Source organism: Aulostomus chinensis, chromosome 5 (genome assembly GCF_037954235.1).
Source record: "Aulostomus chinensis isolate RoL2024-O1b breed Wild chromosome 5, RoL_Achi_v1.0, whole genome shotgun sequence".
In the NCBI taxonomy this organism is placed as follows: Eukaryota; Metazoa; Chordata; class Actinopteri; order Syngnathiformes; family Aulostomidae; genus Aulostomus; species Aulostomus chinensis.
Window position 1 is genome coordinate 4,458,711 of NC_141324.1, and position 10,201 is coordinate 4,468,911.

A 10,201-nucleotide genomic window follows, 5' to 3' on the forward strand; every position below is an offset into this window, starting at 1 on the left:
TGGAGACCTCCAGGGCCAGGGCCAGGGCCAGGGGGAGGTGGAGACCTCCAGGGCCCGGAAGCAGGGCCAGGGGGAGATGGAGACCTCCAGGGCCAGGGCCAGGGCCAGGGCCAGGGGGAGATGGAGACCTCCAGGGCCCGGAACCAGGGCCAGGGGGAGATGGAGACCTCCAGGGCCCGGAAGCAGGGCCAGGGGGAGGTGGAGACCTCCAGGGCCCGGAAGCAGGGCCAGGGGGAGATGGAGACCTCCAGGGCCAGGGCCAGGGCCAGGGGGAGATGGAGACCTCCAGGGCCCGGAACCAGGGCCAGGGGGAGATGGAGACCTCCAGGGCCAGGGCCAGGGCCAGGGGGAGGTGGAGACCTCCAGGGCCCGGAAGCAGGGCCAGGGGGAGATGGAGACCTCCAGGGCCAGGGCCAGGGCCAGGGCCAGGGGGAGATGGAGACCTCCAGGGCCCGGAACCAGGGCCAGGGGGAGATGGAGACCTCCAGGGCCCGGAAGCAGGGCCAGGGGGAGGTGGAGACCTCCAGGGCCCGGAAGCAGGGCCAGGGGGAGATGGAGACCTCCAGGGCCAGGGCCAGGGCCAGGGGGAGATGGAGACCTCCAGGGCCCGGAACCAGGGCCAGGGGGAGATGGAGACCTCCAGGGCCCGGAACCAGGGCCAGGGGGAGATGGAGACCTCCAGGGCCCGGAAGCAGGGCCAGGGGGAGGTGGAGACCTCCAGGGCCCGGAAGCAGGGCCAGGGGGAGATGGAGACCTCCAGGGCCAGGGCCAGGGCCAGGGCCAGGGGGAGATGGAGACCTCCAGGGCCCGGAACCAGGGCCAGGGCCAGGGCCAGGGCCAGGGGGAGATGGAGACCTCCAGGGCCCGGAACCAGGGCCAGGGGGAGATGGAGACCTCCAGGGCCCGGAACCAGGGCCAGGGCCAGGGCCAGGGGGAGATGGAGACCTCCAGGGCCCGGAACCAGGGCCAGGGCCAGGGCCAGGGGGAGATGAAGACCTCATGAATTCTGACATCACTGTTGCATTATTTTGAGATCATGAGCAATCCTTCTGACATCACTGTCGCATTATTTTGAGGTTCGTAGCAATTCTTACTACATGACTGTCAGCATCACTTTGAGGTTGTTCGAAACACTTCCTACATTACTGTTGCATTATTTAAAGGTTGGTAGCAACTCGAACTACATTACTGTTAGCATCACTTTGAGTTTATTGGCAAATATCACTACATTACTTTTAGCATCATTTTGAGTCCATTAGCAATTCTTACGACATCACTGTCCCATCAGTTTGAGATCATTAACAATTCTTTTGACATAACTGTTGCATTATTTTAAGGTTCGTAGCAACTCTTACTACATGACTGTCAGCATCACTTTGAGTTTATTAGCAACTATCACTACATTACTGTTAGCATCATTTTGAGTTCATTAACAATTCTTACTACATCACTGTCGGATCATTTTGAGATCATAAGCTATTCTTCCGACATCACTGTCGCATTTTATTTGAGGTTCGTAGCAACTCTTACGACATGACTTTCAGCATCACTTTGAGGTTATTCGAAACATTCACTCCATTACTTTTAGCATCATTTTGAGTTCATTAGCAATTCTTACTTAATCACTGTCGCATCATTTTGAGATCTTTAGCAATTCTTCTGACATCACTGTCGCATCATTTAGAGGTTCGTTGCAACTCTTACTACATTACTGTCAGCATCACTTTGAGTTTATTAGCAACTAGCACTACATGACTGTTAGCATCATTTTGAATTCATGAGCAATTCTTCTGACATCACTGTCGCAGTTCTTGGAGTTTCGTAGCAACTCTTACTCCATTAATGTTGCATTATTTTTAGGTTTGTATCAACTCTTACTTGTCTGTCAGCATCATTTTGAGGTTGTTCGAAACACTTACTACATGACTGTAAGCATCACTTTGAGGTTATTAGCAACTATCACTACATTACTGTAAGCATCACTGAGTTGATTAGCAACTATCACTACATTACTGTTAGCATCATTTTGAGTTCATCAGCAATTCTTCCGACATCACTGTCGCAATATTTTGAGGGTTTTAGCAACTTTTACTACATGACTGTCGCATTATTTTGAGGTTCGTAGCAACTCTTACTACATGACTGTCAGCATCACTTTGAGTTTATTAGCAACTAGCACTACATGACTGTTAGCATAATTTTGAGTTTATTAGCAATACTTACGACATCACTGTAGCATTAAAATGAGGTTAGTAGCAACTCTTACTACATGATTGTCAGCATCACTTTGAGGTTATTCGAAACGTTCTCTCCATTACTGTTAGCATCATTTTGAGTTCATTAGCAATTTTTACTACATCATTGTCGCATCATTTTGAGATCATGAGCAATTCTTCTGACATCACTGTAGCATTAAAATGAGTTCATTAGCAACTCTTACTACATGACTGTCAGCATCACTTTTAAGTTGTTCGAAACACTTACTACATTACTGTAAGCATCACTGAGATTATTAGCAACTAGCACTACATAACTGTTAGCATCATTTTGAGTTCATTAGCAATTCTTCTGACATCACTGTCGCAGTCCTTGGAGTTTCGTAGCAAATCTTACTACATTAATGTTGCATTATTTTTAGGTTAGTATCAACTCTTACTTGACTGTCAGCATCATTTTGAGGTTGTTCGAAACACTTACTACATGACTGTCAGCATCACTTTGAGTTTATTCGCAACTATCACTACAACACTGTTAGCATCATTTTGAGTTCATTAGCAATTCTTCTGACATCACTGTTGAATTATTTTGAGGTTCGTTGCAACTCTTCCTACTTTACTGTTGCATTATTTTAAGGTTCGTAGCAACCCTTACTACATGACTGTCATAATCACTTTGAGGTTGTTCGAAACACTTACTACATTACTGTCAGCATCACTAAGTTTATTAGCAACTATCACTACGTTACTGTTAGCATCGTTTTGTTTTCAATAGCAGTTCTTACGACATCACTGTCAGCATCATTTTTAATTTACTCGCAACTCAAACCACATGACTGTCAGCATCACTTTGAGGTTATTCGAAACTTTCACTCCATTACTGTTAGCATCATTTTGAATTCATGAGCAATTCTTCCTACATCACTGTCGCATCATTTTGAGATCATTAGCAATTCTTCTGACATCACTGTCGCATTATTTTGAGGTTCGTAGCAACTCTTACTACATTACTGTTGCATTATTTAAAGGTTCGTAGCAACTCTTACGACATGACTGTCAGCATTACTTTGAGTTTATTAGCAACTATCACTACATTACTGTTAGCATCATTTTGAATTCATGAGCAATTCTTCCTACATCACTGTCACATCATTTTGAGATCATGAGCAATCCTTCTGACATCACTGTTGAATTATTTTGAGATCATTAGCAATCCTTCTGACATCACTGTCGCATTATTTTGAGGTTCGTAGCAATTCTTACTACATGACTGTCGGCATCACTTTGAGGTTGTTCGAAACACTTCCTACATTTCTGTTGCATTATTTAAAGGTTGGTAGCAACTCGAACTACATTACTGTTAGCATCACTTTGAGTTTATTGGCAAATATCACGACATTACTTTTAGCCTCATTTTGAGTCCATTAGCAATTCTTACGACATCACTGTCCCATCAGTTTGAGATCAAGAACAATTCTTTTGACATAACTGTTGCATTATTTTAAGGTTCGTAGCAACTCTTACTACATGACTGTCAGCATCACTTTGAGTTTATTAGCAACTATCACTACATTACTGTTAGCATCATTTTGAGTTTATTAGCAACACTTACGACATCACTGTAGCATTAAATTGAGGTTAGTAGCAACTCTTGCTACATGATTGTCAGCATTACTTGGAGGTTATCCGAAACTTTCACTCTATTACTGTTAGCATCATTTTGAGTTCATTAAAAATTCTTACTACATCACTGTCGGATCATTTTGAGATCATAAGCTATTCTTCCGACATCACTGTCGCATTTTATTTGAGGTTCGTAGCAACTCTTACGACATGACTTTCAGCATCACTTTGAGGTTATTGGAAACATTCACTCCATTACTTTAAGCATCATTTTGAGTTCATTAGCAATTCTTACTTAATCACTGTCGCATTATTTTGAGATCTTTAGCAATTCTTCTGACATCACTGTCGCATCATTTAGAGGTTCGTAGCAACTCTTACTACATTACTGTAAGCATCACTGAGATTATTAGCAACTAGCACTACATGACTGTTAGCATCATTTTGAATTCATGAGCAATTCTTCTGACATCACTGTCGCAGTTCTTGGAGTTTCGTAGCAACTCTTACTCCATTCATGTTGCATTATTTTTAGGTTTGTATCAACTCTTACTTGTCTGTCAGCATCATTTTGAGGTTGTTCGAAACACTTACTACATGACTGTAAGCATCACTTTGAGGTTATTAGCAACTATCACTACATTACTGTAAGCATCACTGAGTTGATTAACAACTATCACTACATTACTGTTAGCATCATTTTGAGTTCATCAGGAATTCTTCCGACATCACTGTCGCAATATTTTGAGGTTTTTAGCAACTTTTACTACATGACTGTCGCATTATTTTGAGGTTCGTAGCAACTCTTACTACATGACTGTCAGCATCACTTTGAGTTTATTAGCAACTAGCACTACATGACTGTTAGCATAATTTTGAGTTTATTAGCAATACTTACGACATCACTGTAGCATTAAAATGAGGTTAGTAGCAACTCTTACGACATGATTGTCAGCATCACTTTGAGGTTATTCGAAACGTTCTCTCCATTACTGTTAGCATCATTTTGAGTACATTAGCAATTTTTACTACATCATTGTCGCATCATTTTGAGATCATGAGCAATTCTTCTGACATCACTGTAGCATTAAATTGAGTTCATTAGCAACTCTTACTACATGACTGTCAGCATCACTTTTAAGTTGTTCAAAACACTTACTACATTACTGTAAGCATCACTGAGATTATTAGCAACTAGCACTACATAACTGTTAGCATCATTTTGAGTTCATTAGCAATTCTTCTGACATCACTGTCGCAGTTCTCGGAGTTTCGTAGCAACTCTTACTACATTAATGTTGCATTATTTTTAGGTTAGTATCAACTCTTACTTGACTGTCAGCATCATTTTGAGGTTGTTCGAAACACTTACTACATGACTGTCAGCATCACTTTGAGTTTATTCGCAACTATCACTACAATACTGTTAGCATCATTTTGAGTTCATTAGCAATTCTTCTGACATCACTGTTGAATTATTTTGAGGTTCGTTGCAACTCTTCCTACTTTACTGTTGCATTATTTTAAGGTTCGTAGCAACCCTTACTACATGACTGTCATAATCACTTTGAGGTTGTTCGAAACACTTACTACATTACTGTCAGCATCACTAAGTTTATTAGCAACTATCACAACGTTACTGTTAGCATCGTTTTGTTTTCAATAGCAGTTCTTACGACATCACTGTCAGCATCATTTTTAATTTACTCGCAACTCAAACCACATGACTGTCAGCATCACTTTGAGGTTATTCGAAACTTTCACTCCATTACTGTTAGCATCATTTTGAATTCATGAGCAATTCTTCCTACATCACTGTCGCATCATTTTGAGGTTCGGAGCAACTCTTACTACATTACTGTTGCATTATTTAAAGGTTCGTAGCAACTCTTACGACATGACTGTCAGCATTACTTTGAGTTTATTAGCAACTATCACTACATTACTGTTAGCATCATTTTGAATTCATGAGCAATTCTTCCTACATCACTGTCGCATCATTTTGAGATCATGAGCAATTCTTCTGACATCACTGTAGCATTAAATTGAGTTCATTAGCAACTCTTACTACATGACTGTCAGCATCACTTTTAAGTTGTTCGAAACACTTACTACATTACTGTAAGCATCACTGAGATTATTAGCAACTAGCACTACATGACTGTTAGCATCATTTTGAATTCATGAGCAATTCTTCTGACATCACTGTCGCAGTTCTTGGAGTTTCGTAGCAACTCTTACTACATTAATGTTGCATTATTTTTAGGTTAGTATCAACTCTTACTTGACTGTCAGCATCATTTTGAGGTTGTTCGAAACACTTACTACATGACTGTAAGCATCACTTTGAGGTTATTAGCAACTATCACTACATTACTGTAAGCATCACTGAGTTGATTAGCAACTATCACTACATTACTGTTAGCATCATTTTGAGTTCATCAGGAATTCTTCCGACATCACTGTCGCAATATTTTGAGGTTTTTAGCAACTTTTACTACATGACTGTCGCATTATTTTGAGGTTCGTAGCAACTCTTACTACATGACTGTCAGCATCACTTTGAGTTTATTAGCAACTAGCACTACATGACTGTTAGCATAATTTTGAGTTTATTAGCAATACTTACGACATCACTGTAGCATTAAAATGAGGTTAGTAGCAACTCTTACGACATGATTGTCAGCATCACTTTGAGGTTATTCGAAACGTTCTCTCCATTACTGTTAGCATCATTTTGAGTTCATTAGCAATTTTTACTACATCATTGTCGCATCATTTTGAGATCATGAGCAATTCTTCTGACATCACTGTAGCATTAAATTGAGTTCATTAGCAACTCTTACTACATGACTGTCAGCATCACTTTTAAGTTGTTCGAAACACTTACTACATTACTGTAAGCATCACTGAGATTATTAGCAACTAGCACTACATAACTGTTAGCATCATTTTGAGTTCATTAGCAATTCTTCTGACATCACTGTCGCAGTCCTTGGAGTTTCGTAGCAAATCTTACTACATTAATGTTGCATTATTTTTAGGTTAGTATCAACTCTTACTTGACTGTCAGCATCATTTTGAGGTTGTTCGAAACACTTACTACATGACTGTCAGCATCACTTTGAGTTTATTCGCAACTATCACTACAATACTGTTAGCATCATTTTGAGTTCATTAGCAATTCTTCTGACATCACTGTTGAATTATTTTGAGGTTCGTTGCAACTCTTCCTACTTTACTGTTGCATTATTTTAAGGTTCGTAGCAACCCTTACTACATGACTGTCATAATCACTTTGAGGTTGTTCGAAACACTTACTACATTACTGTCAGCATCACTAAGTTTATTAGCAACTATCACTACGTTACTGTTAGCATCGTTTTGTTTTCAATAGCAGTTCTTACGACATCACTGTCAGCATCATTTTTAATTTACTCGCAACTCAAACCACATGACTGTCAGCATCACTTTGAGGTTATTCGAAACTTTCACTCCATTACTGTTAGCATCATTTTGAATTCATGAGCAATTCTTCCTACATCACTGTCGCATCATTTTGAGGTTCGGAGCAACTCTTACTACATTACTGTTGCATTATTTAAAGGTTCGTAGCAACTCTTACGACATGACTGTCAGCATTACTTTGAGTTTATTAGCAACTATCACTACATTACTGTTAGCATCATTTTGAATTCATGAGCAATTCTTCCTACATCACTGTCGCATCATTTTGAGATCATGAGCAATTCTTCTGACATCACTGTAGCATTAAATTGAGTTCATTAGCAACTCTTACTACATGACTGTCAGCATCACTTTTAAGTTATTCGAAACTTTCACTCTATTACTGTTAGCATCATTTTGAGTTCATGAGCAATTCTTCCTACATCACTGTCGCATCATTTTGAGATCATGAGCAATTCTTCTGACATCACTGTAGCATTAAATTGAGTTCATTAGCAACTCTTACTACATGACTGTCAGCATCACTTTTAAGTTGTTCGAAACACTTACTACATTACTGTAAGCATCACTGAGATTATTAGCAACTAGCACTACATAACTGTTCGCATCATTTTGAGTTCATTAGCAATTCTTCTGACATCACTGTCGCAGTTCTCGGATTTTCGTAGCAACTCTTACTACATTAATGTTGCATTATTTTTAGGTTAGTATCAACTCTTACTTGACTGTCAGCTTCATTTTGAGGTTGTTCGAAACACTTACTACATGACTGTCAGCATCACTTTGAGTTTATTCGCAACTATCACTACAATACTGTTAGCATCATTTTGAATTCATGAGCAATTCTTCCTACATCACTGTCGCATCATTTTGAGATCATGAGCAATTCTTCTGACATCACTGTAGCATTAAATTGAGTTCATTAGCAACTCTTACTACATGACTGTCAGCATCACTTTTAAGTTGTTCGAAACACTTACTACATTACTGTAAGCATCACTGAGATTATTAGCAACTAGCACTACATAACTGTTAGCATCATTTTGAGTTCATTAGCAATTCTTCTGACATCACTGTCGCAGTTCTTGGAGTTTCGTAGCAACTCTTACTACATTAATGTTGCATTATTTTTAGGTTAGTATCAACTCTTACTTGACTGTCAGCATCATTTTGAGGTTGTTCGAAACACTTACTACATGACTGTCAGCATCACTTTGAGTTTATTCGCAACTATCACTACAATACTGTTAGCATCATTTTGAGTTCATTAGCAATTCTTCTGACATCACTGTTGAATTATTTTGAGGTTCGTTGCAACTCTTCCTACTTTACTGTTGCATTATTTTAAGGTTCGTAGCAACCCTTACTACATGACTGTCATAATCACTTTGAGGTTGTTCGAAACACTTACTACATTACTGTCAGCATCACTAAGTTTATTAGCAACTATCACTACGTTACTGTTAGCATCGTTTTGTTTTCAATAGCAGTTCTTACGACATCACTGTCAGCATCATTTTTAATTTACTCGCAACTCAAACCACATGACTGTCAGCATCACTTTGAGGTTATTCGAGACTTTCACTCCATTACTGTTAGCATCATTTTGAATTCATGAGCAATTCTTCCTACATCACTGTCGCATCATTTTGAGATCATTAGCAATTCTTCTGACATCACTGTAGCATTAAATTGAGTTCATTAGCAACTCTTACTACATGACTGTCAGCATCACTTTTAAGTTGTTCGAAACACTTACTACATTACTGTAAGCATCACTGAGATTATTAGCAACTAGCACTACATAACTGTTCGCATCATTTTGAGTTCATTAGCAATTCTTCTGACATCACTGTCGCAGTTCTCGGAGTTTCGTAGCAACTCTTACTACATTAATGTTGCATTATTTTTAGGTTAGTATCAACTCTTACTTGACTGTCAGCATCATTTTGAGGTTGTTCGAAACACTTACTACATGACTGTCAGCATCACTTTGAGTTTATTCGCAACTATCACTACAATACTGTTAGCATCATTTTGAGTTCATTAGCAATTCTTCTGACATCACTGTTGAATTATTTTGAGGTTCGTTGCAACTCTTCCTACTTTACTGTTGCATTATTTTAAGGTTCGTAGCAACCCTTACTACATGACTGTCAGAATCACTTTGAGGTTGTTCGAAACACTTACTACATTACTGTCAGCATCACTAAGTTTATTAGCAACTATCACTACGTTACTGTTAGCATCGTTTTGTTTTCAATAGCAGTTCTTACGACATCACTGTCAGCATCATTTTTAATTTACTCGCAACTCAAACCACATGACTGTCAGCATCACTTTGAGGTTATTCGAAACTTTCACTCCATTACTGTTAGCATCATTTTGAATTCATGAGCAATTCTTCCTACATCACTGTCGCATCATTTTGAGATCATTAGCAATTCTTCTGACATCACTGTCGCATTATTTTGAGGTTCGAAGCAACTCTTACTACATTACTGTTGCATTATTTAAAGGTTCGTAGCAACTCTTACTACATGACTGTCAGCATTACTTTGAGTTCATTAGCAACTATCACTACATTACTGTTAGCATCATTTTGAATTCATGAGCAATTCTTCCTACATCACTGTCGCATCATTTTGAGATCATGAGCAATTCTTCTGACATCACTGTAGCATTAAATTGAGTTCATTAGCAACTCTTACTACATGACTGTCAGCATCACTTTTAAGTTGTTCGAAACACTTACTACATTACTGTAAGCATCACTGAGATTATTAGCAACTAGCACTACATGACTGTTAGCATCATTTTGAATTCATGAGCAATTCTTCTGACATCACTGTCGCAGTTCTTGGAGTTTCGTAGCAACTCTTACTCCATTAATG